The following is a 16,017-nucleotide window of genomic DNA, read 5'->3' on the forward strand; positions in this document are numbered from 1 at the left end:
CAGCATGGGGTCCTCCCTGGGCTGCAGGTGGAATCTGCTCCACCATGGACCTCCATGGGCTGCAGGGGCACAGCATACCTCACCATGGTCTGCCTCACAGGCTGCAGGAGCATCTCTGCTCTAGCACCTGGAACACCTCTTTTCTTTCTGCACTGACCTTGGTGACTGCAAGGCTGTTTCTCTGACATATTCACTCATTCTCTCTAGCTGTGGTTGTGCACTGGTTTTGTCCTCTTCTTAACTATGTTATCCCAGATGGGCTCAGCCTTGGCCAGTGCTGGGTCCGTCTTCAAGCCAGCATTGGCTCTGTCAGACATGGGAGCAGCTTCTAGCAGCTTCTCATGGAAGACACCTCTGTATCCCTTCTACTCTTTAATGCAAGACTATTGCAATCAGCTGGAACACTTAGGCTAAGAAAATACTTCTGTTATGTCTTATAGCAGATTGTTTAATGCCAGCATTATGAGCTGTTTATTCCTTTTTGAACAGAAACCTTTTTTTTTTTTTTTAATCTGTTTGCATTTTCATAGTGGCACGTGAAGTATCAAAGGTCCATATGCAGCTCACAGAACTTTAAGAGACCTTGGCTTCTATACACAGCTTTACTTTCAACACATCAGGTGTCCATACCACATGGATGAGCCTGTCAAGATGAAAATGTTTCTGTGGCTATCATTTGTGCCTGGATAAATACCATACTGATTTAAATAACTCCTGTTAGAAGGCAAGAGCAGTAGAAAAGTAATGACTAAAGAGAATGGCTCTTGATCTCACCAGATGACAGGCAGGTTCATATCCCATGTGTTTGGATCAGGAGACAAAGTCCAGTTCCCTTTCATCAAGGGAGTTTGTCAGACACTTGCTGGAGCTTTTTCACACCCATGCAATTTTTTTTTTTATAGATCTTGTGCTGTTTTGGGACCTTAATTCAATTTAAATGCCTTCTTGTTTGTGATTTCTCCTTTTGCACTTCAAAAGGATGTGATTTAAAAAGAAATGGTAGTTTTGCAGAATTGTGAACAAATTTAATGCCTTTTCTTTCTTACTTGCTCTCCATCCTGTGGGCTCTTCATTTTGCTTGTGCTCCTTTCCTAGAAATCCCTGTATACTGGGAAACAAGCAGAAGCTCAGAGGCCAGAAGGCCTGTTCTGCTTTTGTTCCTCTCTAGAAAATGTAAAGCTGTTGCTATCCAGCCTGCTCTTCTCCTTGCAGCTGTTCCATTCCTCTTAACAGACAAGCAATTCAATTCTTCTTTTGTTCATCACTCCAGCCCCATTCACAGAATAATCTGGCCAGGTGCTTCTATAACTGACAGTCTGTGTAGTCTTGAGGGGTATCTAAGATGTTTTTCAGGCCAGTGAAGCTGAGACTATGTAGGGTTTCTGAGAAGGCACATGCAAGGATTGTCCTTTCAGATGTATTCCTCTGTGGTTTCCCAAATCTTCATGGATGCTCTTGGCTCTGATCTCAGGGAGGAAACCAGACGATCAGACCTGATGCTTTTGGGTCCTGTGCTCCTTCTTGAAGGGGCCACTGAAAGCTTAATTATCTGTGTACAAAAGGTCTACAGCAGAGTTAAAATACAGGATATGAGATGTAATCATCCTGTGGTTTGATGCTTCTCCATCTGACAGTTCTAACTTTCCAGGGGAGGCTCTAAAACATTGAAAATGTTGCTAAGGTAAAGAAATCTAATTTCCCTCACCCCCATCCCATCTGAAATGCCTTTCCCTTCAAGGCCCAGAATTCTTAGTCAGACTTCTAAAACATGCGTACAGAATATGGCATGGGCTTTGCCATGTTCAGGTTACCTGGAGTGCTGAGAGATGATGACTCCTACTCACCCTGTCCAGACGCAGTCAAGGTCAAGTACCTCCTGCATGACAATGCACCCAGATTTGGCATTCCCTCACTGTTATCATTAATCACTTTCCCTCCCCCCTCTTTTATGTTAAGCATGGTGAAAATGTTTAATTTCAATTAAGGGATTTAGCTTATCTAAGCAGAAAATGACCTGAAGGTCAGATCTGCCCGTAGGCAGAGAATAAGTGTGAAGTTCTATGACTAAATGGCATAAAGAGAGCCAGGGACTGGCTATATCACAGATTGGCAAATTGACCTGGGGTAGATTTTTAAGATTTGTAACTCTTTTTTCTTTTCATGCTATTCTCAGTACCAGAAAAAAAAAATCCCAACCAAAAAGCATTTTGAAAGAGACTTAGTGTGATCTCAGCAAGTCTCAAACTTCTTCATTTTTTTCTCTTGCTCTCTAAATTTTGCCTCTCTAAAAGCTCTAGAATGGGAAAGGCTGGATTCATTTTTTAGTATAGTCTCTGCACACATAAGAGAAAAAAGAAAGAACAAAACTGCTCAAAATCAATCACTGTGTGAAGGGCAGGTAGAGAAGGGATTGCATGAGTTTATTTGATAGGTGACTGACTTTCTAATGCATCTTGATATTTTTACTGCTAAAAATCCCATTCCAACTTCATGTGGCTATGGGAAATGGCATTCCTAATACTTTCAGTTTTACTGATAGATCAGTTTGTAAGCACAATTATTGATTAAACATTAACTAACCAATTAAATATTAAGGCCAGCCAAACTGAAAGGCATTGTAAGGTAATTTCCCTCATATTTATTTGGATGGAAAGTGTGTAATGTGTTGTCATAATTTTTTTTCTCATTTTTTTGTGTTGCCTTTTTGATTTGTTGACCTACAAAAGCAAATAAGTAATTAGGTACTTGTTAGTTGTACAGGTCAATGAACTGATTAATTTAATTCAGTTTAAAAATCAGGTTTTCAAATATTCTCCATTCTTTCCAGTTCTTCACCATTTGGAATTACATTCACAGTTCTGTATAAGTGAATGAAGTATAAATTAAAGACACAGGTGTTATATTGTTTCAGCGAAAGTGGTCTTATAGGAACCATGAAAAAAAAAACGCAAAAATAAGCCTGAACATGTCACTTCAGATGTCAGAGATTCGACAAATATATCCAGAAATTTTATATCATATTAAGAGTGTATGGCATTATTAAGCCAAAAATAAAATATCTAATTCTTTAAGTTTTGTAAGCTACAGAACATCAATGTATTTTTCCTCATTTGGGGACCACAAACTCCACATGAACTCTCAGGCTGAGATTTGAAATGTGACTGCAAATCAGGTACTAAGATAATCAGTGACAACAAAGATGCAGTGATTTACTGTCACCATGTAGCTGTGCAATAACAGTTATGGTCAAAGCCCACAGAGGCTGTGTTGGCTCTTTCATTCCTTGGGTGCCTTTTGTCATGTTCAGCAGGAGTTTATCAGGCCCTTTGGGCAATAAAGACAAGTTAGTCAAACCTAAGCCCAAGAAGGGACTTTCAGGTGGCAGCTCCTCAAAGAATCTGGTCTTGGGATTTTTCTAGCACTTGGGATTTTTCTGACGTTTACAGTTAAATTACTCTTATCTTCATTCTGTTCAGTCATCAGCATACAGAGACCTGATATCCTCAATGTAAAAAAGACATGAAGCTGTTGGAACAAGTCCAGAGGAGGGCCACGAGGGTGATCAGGGGGCTGGAGCGCCTCCTGTATGAAGACAGGCTGAGAAAGTTGGGGCTGCCCAGCCTGGAGAAGAGAAGGCTGCGTGGAGACCTCATAGCAGCCTTCCAGTATCTGAAGTGATGCTGGTGAGGGACTCTTCCTTAGGGACTGTAGTGACAGGACAAGGGGTAACGGGTTCAGACTTAAACAGCAGAGGTTTAGATTGGGTATAAGGAGGACATTCTTTACTGTAAGGGAGGTGAGGCACTGGAATGGGTTGCCCAGGGAAGTTGTGAATGCTCCATCCCTGGCAGCTTCGAGGCCAGGTTGGACAGAGCCTTGGGTGATATGGTTTAGAGTGGGGTGTCCCTGCCCATGGCAGGGGGGTTGTAACTAGATGATCTTGAGGTCCTTCCCAACCATAACAATTTTATGATTCTATATCATTATTTGCTATCTTGCTCTGTTGTCCCCTCAAAAGATCAGTATGACAGGTTTCAGATAATTCCACCTCTTGTTAGGCTTTTCATATGCCCCACCTTTTTACAAATTTTCTTATAGATAATCCATATCTTCTCACTGAGAGACGTACCCCATTTCACTTATGGTCTGCTACTGTCCAGAGGATTAGTCAGGACTGTGTCCACAGTGAAAGATGCATAAATAAGGAGTATGCTTTCTGAAAACTCAGGGTGAGTGTTTTGCAGAGGAGCGCTGTATTTGTCATGCAAATACTAAGCAAAAAGCTTTTCCTGAGGTCTGACTCTGAATTTGGTACAATTCAAAGCAAAATTCTGTTCCTGTTTTCCTTCTCTCACATATGCTTTTTGGACTACTTATCTCACTATTACAGCCAAATAACAGTACCACTCAAAGCAATGCTAATGACAATAGATATAATAACATATCAACTATAATAAGCATAACAGTTACCTTTGTTACCCAGACAGAAAATGTCCGGACTCAAATATTCTGGAAAACTGAAGCTAGACTAAAAATTGAAGAGTGAGGCTAGACCCTGTCCTTATTAATACAAATTTACAGAAGCTGTAGTTTAGCCACAGAAACAGAAAAACAAAGGTACATGAAGAGATTCAATAAATAAGGTATGAGGAATTATTCACATGGATTGTTTGGTTTTGCACCAGTCAGAATAAAAAACATGCTGAAAATTGAATGAAGTAGTATGAAGGGAACCTTTACTTCCTCCAGACTATCAGGTTCACAAAAGCTCATATGAATTTTTCAATCTCATTGACCCAGCTCCAGGAATCTGTGTGTAATTTCTTCCTCAGCCTGGATGTAAAGATGCAGAAGTGAGCACTGAGAAAAAGTAGATTGAAGAAGGACATGAAACTAGTTTTCATAACTATGGAGAATATATTGTTGTCATCTTCTTTCTTTTTTTTAGTATAATTTTTTTTCTCCTTATTAATCTTTAAACAGATTTTTTTTTCTGTGTTGTCTTGCAAATTCTTTGAGTTGGTACAGTCTTCCTAAGTCAGTGGCTGTAGCAGAAAGCTAGCTAGTGCTCTTTACATTATCAGTTTTGACTTTATTTGCCTGTTCAAGGGAGAGAGAGCTTAGGGATGGCTGAAATTCAGTGTCTGCCCTAAGGCTGCAGCTGGAGAATGATGATCTATTTTTTAATGAATCTACTGAAGACCATCAAAATCATTATTCAAGGAATAGCAAAGATGGTTCTTTGTGCCTTGAAGCAAACAGGCCAGATTAAAGTGGGAATCCCCAAAGGAAGCTATACAATGGGTACTCTAAACTGTTCAGTTTCTTAGCCACAGAAACTACAGAATGACTGGATTCTGATGCACTCCAAAATTAAAAAAAAATAGTAAAAAAAAAAAAAAAAGAGCATCCACAATTGCATGTTGCTCTGTGTTACAGGCTATGTTTTGTTCAGACAATTCCATGTGACTGCTGGTGGTACCAGGGTTTCAGCTTTAACAAGACATTCCTCATTTTATGCAGATGTGTGCAAGCTACCAGTTTCAGTGGGAGGTTTACTCAGAGTGTCAGACCCATAAGCAGCTGTTCTGTATTTCCCGATGACCACTTGCATTATTCCTCCCTAACCAGGAATGAATCACAACCAAAAGTTCCTGCAATTAGGCTCTTTTTTTTTTGTTTGCTTTGTTATTTTTATTTCTTTTTTCTGGGTTTTTTTGTTTTTTTTTTTATATGTTTCATTGTTTTAATTTTCAAAAAACTATGAATAAAATACCTTAAGTCTCAGATATAATGACTATTATTTGCAAGTGCATTTAGTTATGGCTGATCTATACCTGTGGTCTGTGACTACAGCAGTAAATATAGGTTGCCATAACAAATATCTGCAAAGTAAGTATTGATCCGTGACCAGCTTCTGAAAAACAGTAATAACTGTGTTTGTCTGTACAGAGAATTATCAATATTTAATCCAGAAGATGTAGCCCTGTAAGCTTTTGCTAACAGTAATCAATAACTCTTTATTTCTGAATGTCATGCAGATTAGCAGAGTTGACATTTCCCTGTTGCATTTGATTTAAGGAATAGTTAGGGCTGCTCATTTCTGGAATGCATTGGAGATGACTGCCTATAAAGTTTCACCGAAATCTGTATATACCTTAATAATTAATTACTTATTAGCATTATATGTGTGCCTGGTAGAAATCAAAGCTCAACTAAACTGTCATTATACATACATGTGGGAAAAATTTCCGAAGAATTTGTATAATCTGCATAAATGAGATACAAGTGAAACAGTGTCATGAAGTGTGTTGATGGGATCGCTGGATTGTTGGCAGAAACGGGAATAGAGCTCTGATATCCTCAGCTCTTGTCAAGATGACTTAGTTGATATTCTATAAATGTTTTATTGATACTGATATTTCTTTTCATTACTTTGCATCCAGCATGTCTCTGTTAAAGAACAGATAAAAGATTTGTTTGGTGGCTCACCATTATGACTGCGAGTCAGTAATGTGTTCTCTATTTCTTGAGCTTTGTCATGACATGACAGTGGATATGAAGGACACTGCTGCAAATTTTCTTGATACAGGAGTAAATAATAATCTGTCTCTGAAAGGAGTTAGGCATTAAAAGTATAAAAAAATCGTTTTTTCCATAAAAAGGTTGTTTTTTTTGGAGGGAAGGGAGTGGATTGGGAATTAAGCATGATGAAAGGCTCACTGAGGCATGAACTTTTTAGAAGGCTGGGATCTTGAAGTAAGAGGATATACTTTGTGTGTTCACATATTAAATGACCCTGAGAAATGTAAATGATTATAAATCTCATTACGGACTGATAATATTGCATGCAATTTTTAATAACTATATGGGCAAAAGGAATAAATGTTGATCTCTAAAACATTTACTTATATTCCAGTTTTCTTCAGAAATACATATTACATTTCTTTTATTATATCTTTTAAATTAAATTTCTTAATGTATTTGACCTAAGGGCTTAATAAGTAACTAAACACTTGCAAATAAATGAAATAAAATACAGGCACAAAACTATAGTCAAGGCAATTTGTGGGAAGGAGATTAGCTGTGAAACACAGACCATACTGGCAGAAAAGAAGGCTGTAAAGGACTGGAAATGTTCATCTATTCCAGACATGTATGTATTTAATTTGTTCTTCTAAAAGTTTTAGATTTGTGTTAGAAATCTTGTGTCTTCTGGTATCTATGCCAGTACTTCCCTGTATTTAACACTGGAAAGTTTTTTCACGAAGTCTAAGTTCAGTTTTTTTATTTCACTGCGAGACTGTTTTAGCCACCATAGAAAAAAAATATGTTATTTATTTCTTTCCTACTTGAAGCAGCCTTTTACATATTTAAATACTGTCATAATTTTCCCTCAAGCCTTTTTGCTCTCCACCCTTCTGCACCCTGGCTCATGTAGTCTTTTCATCTTTAGACTAAACAAACCCAGTTATTTCAGGATTTCTTAATAGCTTGTGTTTTGCAGATGCCTCATCAGTCCTTTCTGTCTACTCTGGACTATCTCCAATATGTGGGGTGCCTAAAACTGGGCATTATGATTAAAGTACTTCACCTCCAGTCATATTTGTGCTGAGTAGAATGGAAAAATTCCTGTGTCTGATAATGTTTTTGCCATTTATATCTTTGTGTAACATCTGACTTTATTTGTAATAGTAGCCCACTGCTCATTCGTCTGCGATTTGTAGTCTGCTCTAATCCCCAGGATCTTTTTTGAAGACTGTTACCTTGTCAGTCCATTGTCACTGGCATTTCCTGCTTGTGAAACTGGTTATTTCCCTGAAGTACAGAGCTGCACACCGTCTAAATGAACTAAATCTTCTTTTTCTTCCAGACCATGTTTTCAGTCTACAAAGGTGATTGTGAATTCTAATTTTGTCCTCCATCACACCTGTAGAGATCCCATCTTAGCATCATCTTAGAAAGTGGCGTGCTTTCAAAAACCTATAAGATTGCTAGCGCCTAGTGCAGTGATGTCTGCTTGGTCTGGAGCAAGAGTTAGGACTGGAGTATCAGCACTTCAATGATTCATGAACAGCTGTCAAAAAATTTTCCAACACTATGCTGAATAAAACTGTTTGTTATTTACTGATTTTTTTTTTAATTTTATTTTATTTTTCTTAAACAGACTGCCTGAAATCTGTGTAGCTGCCAGTTTTGGCTATTTTGTTTCAAGACCAGGTGTCATGGGGTCTCACAAGAGCAGAGTAGAAAGGCAGGATCAGCTCCTTCGACCTGCTGGTCATGCTCCTTTTGATGCAGCCCAGGATACGGTTGGCCTTCTGGGCTGTAAGCACACACTGAAGCCGGCTCATGTTCAGTTTCTCATCAACCAACACCCCCAGGTCCTTCTCTGCAGGGCTGCTCTGAATCTCTTCTCTGCCCAACCTGTAGCTGTGCCTGGGATTGCTCCGACCAAGGTGAGGGTCCTTGCACTTGGCTTGGTTGAACTTCATGATGTTGTCATTGGCCCACCTTACAAGTATGTCAAGGTCCCTCTGGATGGCATTCCTTCCCTCCAGCGTATCAACCGAACCACACAGCTTGGTGTCATCAGCAAACCTGCTGAGGGCTTAGTACTGACACAAAAAACTCAGCATTCTGATCTTGCTCTCCACTGACAAAATCTATAAATCTTCAATTTCTTTTGTTTTTTTTTCTAATTGATTAACTTTTAACCAACCTGGAAGAAGTTTCAGACAGCTTATTAGTTTCCAGTATTATTCTTTCAGTATTTGAGATTTCTTGTTTGATTAAGAAAGGAATTTGTGAATCATTCTGAATAATTAAAAAATATATGCTCTGATTGCAAACAATTTATGAAAATAAACAAAGGGAGAAATGAATTTTAAAAATGTTAATTCGTGCAAAAAAAGAGAAAGTCCAATAGGACTTTTAGCCATCTTTTAAACCTTTATAGACTAGGGAACAGAAACAAATGTGAGGGCTTACTGTAAAGTCCAGAGGAAGTCAAACGTGGAGTCAGGATTATAGTTTTTAGCTTTTGTCTTTTCATTTGATGAAGACTCTTTTTTTTTCCACATTAGTTCATGTCCTTAGAGCCCTTGAGGGTAGAGGTATGGATAGGAGAGTCATGCAAATCTCAAATTGCAATACCAGTCACCTTACCAAGAAAGGGGAAAACAGTGGTAAGAACTGCAGCAATGGCAAGTTGATACTTAGAGTACAACACTTGCAATTGCTTTCCACTTTGCCTTGGTTGTGTGATTATACACAATTATAATCCTGTTGCCCTGACTGCTAATTCCAGAGTGCTGTGTGGGCACAATGCAGCATAAATTAGGCATCACAGAGTGAATATTAAATGCAGAACATAAAGCACTAAGCACCTTGTAAGCAAATCAGAAGGGCAGGCTGATAGCATAAAGAGTTAGGAGTTTTATTTTGAATCATTATCTTAAAAATTAAATAATGATTCTTTATGTATATTTACCAGTAGGAAATGCCAAAATGTGTAAGAAGAAAGATTATCCACAATCTAAATACTGGATGCAAATGCAGAAAATCAAATTAAAAGAGTAAGCTTTAGAAATACGAAAGACAAACTGAAAAAAAAAAAGGACAAGGAAAGATAATATTCCTTATGTTCAGCTGCAGGTCTGATTTCATCAGTCCTCTAAAAAGCACAAATCAACAATAAACCTGCAGTATAAAGAAGGGCTGAAGAAGACCCACAATAAAGTTTGCATATTGAAATAAAAATCAGAACTGTAGAATTATGAACAATAGTAGAAAATGGACCCCAAAACACAATTTGATGTGATTTTTCACATAAGATTATTAGAGTCATAAGCAGTAATTACATGTTCCTGGGAGATAACATTGCTAAATTGCTAATACTTCAGCTTAGGCTGGTTGTGGCAGCAATTTTTTGATTCACCTTAATTTAGAACAGCAGTATTAGGAAGTTCTGTGAATAGTGGTTTTCTTGTGTATGCTCACTTCTTGCTTTTGCCTTCCTCTGATTCGTTCCATCAGATATGGAGCATTTAGATGAAAGATACTCAAGCTTTGGAAGAAAAAAGGTTTTTGATTTTACAGAAGTCATTTAGTGTTGCTAGTGAACTGCTCAGAGCTCTCTATATCTTTGTGCTTACGGTTGCACTTCTATGCCTGCTTGTGATTTGGTGGTCAACTGCAATGTGAAAGCATATTCTGTTCTTCAGTTGCATTTTAACTTAAAATATTACAGGTATTCTCTAAGTGCTGTGACTAGGCTAGTTGCCATGAAAAACTTAATTTGATGGTATTTGCTTCTTGTTATTAGTGATGACATCTTCCAGATTACTTTTTCAGTTAGAGCTGTAATCACAATGACTCACAAAAGTCCTGCTTTGCCAGAATTGAATGCTAGGCAGCTTGTGCAAAAACATTCCCAATCTGTGTTTTTTAATTTCTTTTGTATGATACAGAGAGACCACAGGCCATAGGCAATGCCAGCCTCTCCATCCCAAAGTCCTGGAAAGGTTTACTGTTTTATGAATGTTGGTTACATGACACATTCTCAGCCAGTGTAACACCTCCTACAGATGTTGGCAGTGTGGGCAGGCTGTATGGGGCTGAACCACAGATGGACTGCAGAGACATTTGGAATTCTAGTTGCAACACAAAAAAGCCTGGCAGCCAGGTGCATTTAGAGGCATTAAGGCTACAGATCCTTCTGCACCCTGCCGTCTCTTGCCCTCCTTCTGCCTTCGCCCTGCTGCACTGAATGGTGGTCATCAAAGACTGACAGGTCTGTTGGTGGAATAAGTATGGGCTTTTCTGGTCTAAGCAGTTGTCTCTCTTGCTCTATACTTTTGTACAACAGAAGAGATTCAGCCTTGGAACTGCATTTCAGTAGTTATGGGTTTTAAACCAGAATTCTGGTGTGTACATTTTCATGTTTGTCAATGCAGCAAAGAAAAGAATGGTCATGGTTTTTGAGTGCCTCTTTTGCTCCTACCAAGTAGAGATCACCACTAGGTAACAGCTGTTTTCAGGCTCCAATCCAGCCTTGCAATGACAAGTAGATGTAGGAAGAAATATTTTTTAAATTTCTTTGGAAAATCAACAATAAAAATTAATATATTCCAGTTTAGACAAATCCAGGCTTTTTTTTTTTTTTCACTGAACAAAAAATTCCTGCCATGGTAGACTGTGAAGAATGGAGTATATCCAGGACTGATTAGAATGACCTAGTCTGAACAAACTGAGTTTCGCAAGTTGTTGTCATCTGAATTGGTGACATACCAGTTTCAAATTCAAATACTTCAACTCCAAATTCTTTATGCTTCTGTATTCCTGAAGCCGGTTTTCTGTAACAGGTGAAGACTGAAAATTAGCTAATTCTTGGTGGACTTATTCACACATGAAGCTTGGTTCTGCAACCCTTATCCCCAGAAACAACCTGTCCTGTATATGTGATGCACAAAGAAACCCACGCACCTGCCCTGTCTTACTTGATCAGGTTCTCAGAGAGTCCACCTTTCTTTGCATTTTCTGGCCATATTTCCTATGCAATTTTGTGCTTCCAAGGTATTCACATAAAATCCAGTGGCTTTCTGAACTTAGTTTCCGATGCAGACCTTCTCATACTCCTGAAGCAGCAGTTGCTACCTATAGTACAGCACCACTTTCTCCTCTTTCTACACCTCTCAAAAGCATATTTTCAGTCCTATTTCATTTGTTAATTTTTCTCTAGTTATGAATCCTTATCTTCACTTGCTTTAATCGCTTTAATCGCTTTAATTCGATTTCAGTGAACAAAGGTATATTCTTTGAAAGCTTATCAGACAATTCAGCAACTTGAACCTCTACTTCTCATACTCCCATCTGACATGCCATACTGTAGAGACTCTTCCACAGCAATAAAAGACTCTGAGCCTCCCTTGCAGTAGTCTGAGATATTTTTCACACATTTGGGAAGGACTAGAACATAATTCAGGATTTTTTTGGTCACAATTGTCATGCCTCTTTCTTCCTTCCCCTGGCTTTTTGCTGTTGCAAAGCTAAAAAATAAAATGGTGTCACAGCTTAGGTGGATTTGAGCAATGGCAGAGAAATAATCAGAGCACTTCACTGCAGCACTGAGTGTGACAAGAATATTGCCTGAAGGTGGGTTCAACTATGTTCAGAATCTGGTATGAAAGCACCAGTCTAAGTCTTTTGCTTGTGTTTTCCATTTGGTACCATAAAGTGTCTTGACTAAATTTCAGCCTATGACTAGATTTGCTATCTGGGCTTTTTGTATTATCACAGAGGAAATACCAAGCAAGAGCTTTGTCATTAGTAGCAGCTAGTTATCCCCCCTGAGCCAACAGAAGCTGCTGGAGCTTTTGCTAAGCTTGTTGCTGCTGCAACTTACTTTTCACGCATCTTGTATGTTTCGCAGCCTTGCCTCCATCTCCTTAACAATCTAAAACCAAGGCATTGTGAGTGAAAAACTCGAGGTGGTTGAGAGGTTTGAAAATTTTATTGCATCGGTATTTGCACCTTACAAATTGATAAATCTGAGGATTTATTTTTAATTAAAAAAAAAAGTAAATAAGAAGCTTATACAATTGCTTTATTATCACTGATTTAATTGTGATCATTTTATCTTGAACTTATTTCAATGACTTTTAGAAGACTAATATAATATAATGTGACCAAAAGGAATGAATTCAACAAACATCATCAATTGAAATGAAATGAAATGAAATGAAATTAAATTAAATGAAAAAAGGAGTCTAATATCCAGCCTGCTTCTGAAGAAAAGGCTTCTCCCTTGACTTCTCTGATTCAAAGTTTTCATCCCAGAGGCTATGTCTTCCCTCTGTAGTGTTTCTCAGTGGCTGCACTGGGCTATTTTTCTTACTTTTTACTGTTTGGTTATGTTTTTTATTCTCCCCAGGTCTGCACATTTTATTGGATACATTTATATATTCATTCAAAAAAACACAGCTACAAATGAGTTGACAGAAGAGATTTACAGGGTTATGTTTAGTTCATGAGAAACATTCTTGAGAGTTTCTCAGATGTCATTGATCCCAAAATGACTTCAAAATACATTTCGTACTGCTGTCCATCACAGAGTCCACACTGATGTACAATTCTCTCTGTGTATGCTTAAGAAGTTAAGAAGATAAAATTTTGGCTGTCTTCTGTCCTGCATGAATTATGGCTCTTCTTTATTTTTATTTTTATATTTTTTTGTACTAAAGATCACGAAATTTTCCTTCCCATACTTTTTGTCAGTGTTCTCAAAATAGCTTGTAAAATGCTACTGTATGTGCGTACTACTTTAACATTATACTATTTCTCTTATCAGTGTCTTGTTGTTATTGCCTCTTCGCTACTGCCTCTGCTTTTTCCTAACAGATGTCTCCTAAAATAACAATATCGGTTATTCATCTATTTATGCATAATCTGTATGATAGATGGTTTCTGTAATTATCATACGCCTGACTGATGCCTTCCTAATCTTCACAACATTATTTTTCAAGAAAATATTTTTCTATTATGTATAAAATGTTTGAAGGTTTCCTTCTGAGCACATTTAATTTGTAACTGTGTTTTCTGTTTAATAGGATATTATCTCCAGGAGCTGTCTTTTTGTTCCCTTTCATACCATCAACAGCATAAATAGAAGATGTACATCTTTGTATCTTACATTATCCCTGAAAAATTAACTTGAACAAGTGGATTTCTTTTGCTGAAGCATTTTGAAGTATCAGAGACATCATAGATGACAGAGAAGGGAAAGTTGGTGTAGGCAGTCTCATTCCCTTGATATCTGAGTGTTCATCTTCGGTGCCTTCTAATCCATTTATCTGCAAAAGTTGATGCCACCAACATACTTAAAGAATGGCACACATCTGGTTAGACAAGAGTTAATGCTGTGCTTTCTGATGCATAATGCTAATTTATTTCTTAAAGTGAAATAAATACAGGTTTGCTATAATTTTGCAGAAGTCATAAATTTGGTGTTTTCAACTAGGAACTGAGATCCAGTTTTTATTATGTCAGTAAAATTTCAAAGATGATTGTAGGTGCATGAAAGTAGTATTAGGATTTAGACTTTCTGATTTTTTTCTAATATACCCTTGCTTTTTCTTGTATCAGTTTCATTTTTTGCTTCTACAAATAACCATTCCATATAAGTCATGTAATACTTCATTCTGTGTAGCCGAAAAGGATCCTGTAGACATGTCATGCACTTGACATATTTCTGTCATTTGATTGGCAGCAGCTTTTAAATTTGTTTGACAGCCATGCTGGAAACTCACTGGGCAGTGCTAAATCTCTACATTTAACACTGAAGGAGAAGTGTACCATGCCTTCTGGGAGAATATGGCTCTAGTTTGATGATGACCTAGGCAGACTAGAGCATTCACACTGAATTTTGTGTTGCTTTAGAAATGCAATGTGGAATAGAGAACCTGAGTGGTCAGTCTTTCCCCCTCTTTGTCACATAAAGCTTCTATATTTACTGTCCCAAATGATGCCTTAGCCACAGCTTTTCATTTTGAGATCATAGGTTTCTGGTGCTTACTCCAAATATTAAGACTGCTGTTGGGTTATTTTTCCATAAATTTCATCTAAACATAATAAATTTTCTTACTGTCTAGTCATGCCGTTCATCCCTCTCTATCTATTTGCATTAATATTTTATCCATCCTGATTTTTACAATATTTCAGGTCTGTGTAGTTATTTCAGGTACCAGCAGCATTTGCTATTTCATCACCTCAACTAGACTATATAGTGTAATCTAAACCCTTGGAATTTAGCCCAGGTACCATGTTGCATCCTTGGTCTCATTCACAAAAATGAATTCAAATCAAGTTTAGTTATGATCCTGATTCTTTTCACTGAATCATGATTCCTTTAATTGAATTGTAGAATAGCCCAGCTTGGAATGGACCTCAAAAGATCATCTGATCCGACATTCTGTGGAAAGGGAGCCAAGATGAGATTGCACAACACCCTGTCCAGTTGCCTCTTGAAAGCCTCCAATGATGGGAAACAGTGAGTGACTGTTCTCACTGCAAAAAAATTCTTTGTTATGTTGAGATGAAACCTCTCCTGGTCCAGTGTTAGTGCACGGATCTTTGTTAAAACTTTATATTGTTCTTGCTAGCCCACTCTGCCAACCTGTCCAGGCCTCTCTCTAAGATGGCTCTCCCTTCTGACGTGTCCACTTTATCCCACCCAGCTTGCTGTCATCAATAAACGTGGTGAGATTGCTTTCAATGACATCATCCAAGTCATTCATTAAGATGCTGAACAGTGTGGGGTATCAATCCCTGGGGATCTTACTTGTGATAGACTGCCAGCCTGGAGGAAAAACTTGTATTTCTCAGCCTATACTTTGGAAAAATCAATAGCTATCAGGTTTTGTCTGGTTAGTTTCTGGATTTTATTTTCATTTTTGGTTTTGTTTTTTCCCCCCTTAGCTTATTTAAAGTATAGACAGTAAATAAATTAGACTGTAGTTTATGATAGGTGAGTTTAGGTGAAGGAAGGCAAGACAAGGAAGGACAGATCTGTTCCTAAGATCTCTCAGCAATACGAAGGTAAGAATAGTTTGGAGGAATAAAGCTCAGTGTTATTTTCTTTCAGTTATTGGTTGGATAGAGGTGTTGCTGTTGGATAATCTTTTAGAAGGGCTGGGGTTGGGAAATTGTCCAATTGACTAGATAGTTTTTTTAGATTATGTTGGGACTTGGGGTGATAAAAAGCATCCTTTATTTGATTTTCTGGGAGAAGAAGGGAAGGCTGATTTATATTTCTGAGTTATTAAGTTCTGAGTTATTAAGTCATTTATTTTACTGTAGTGTCAGGAGTTCTCAGCTGAGATCATATCCTGTCTGGCAGGACAAAATAAAAATACATTGCCACAGCTGCAGTGCCAATGGTGTTACAGACTAAATAGCATGGTGATGTCAAATGACTTGCCTAAGGACAGACAACTGGTCAATGGTGGAGTTGTGCAC

The sequence above is a fragment of the Melopsittacus undulatus genome, chromosome Z (assembly GCF_012275295.1).
Source record: "Melopsittacus undulatus isolate bMelUnd1 chromosome Z, bMelUnd1.mat.Z, whole genome shotgun sequence".
NCBI classification, from domain to species: domain Eukaryota; kingdom Metazoa; phylum Chordata; class Aves; order Psittaciformes; family Psittaculidae; genus Melopsittacus; species Melopsittacus undulatus.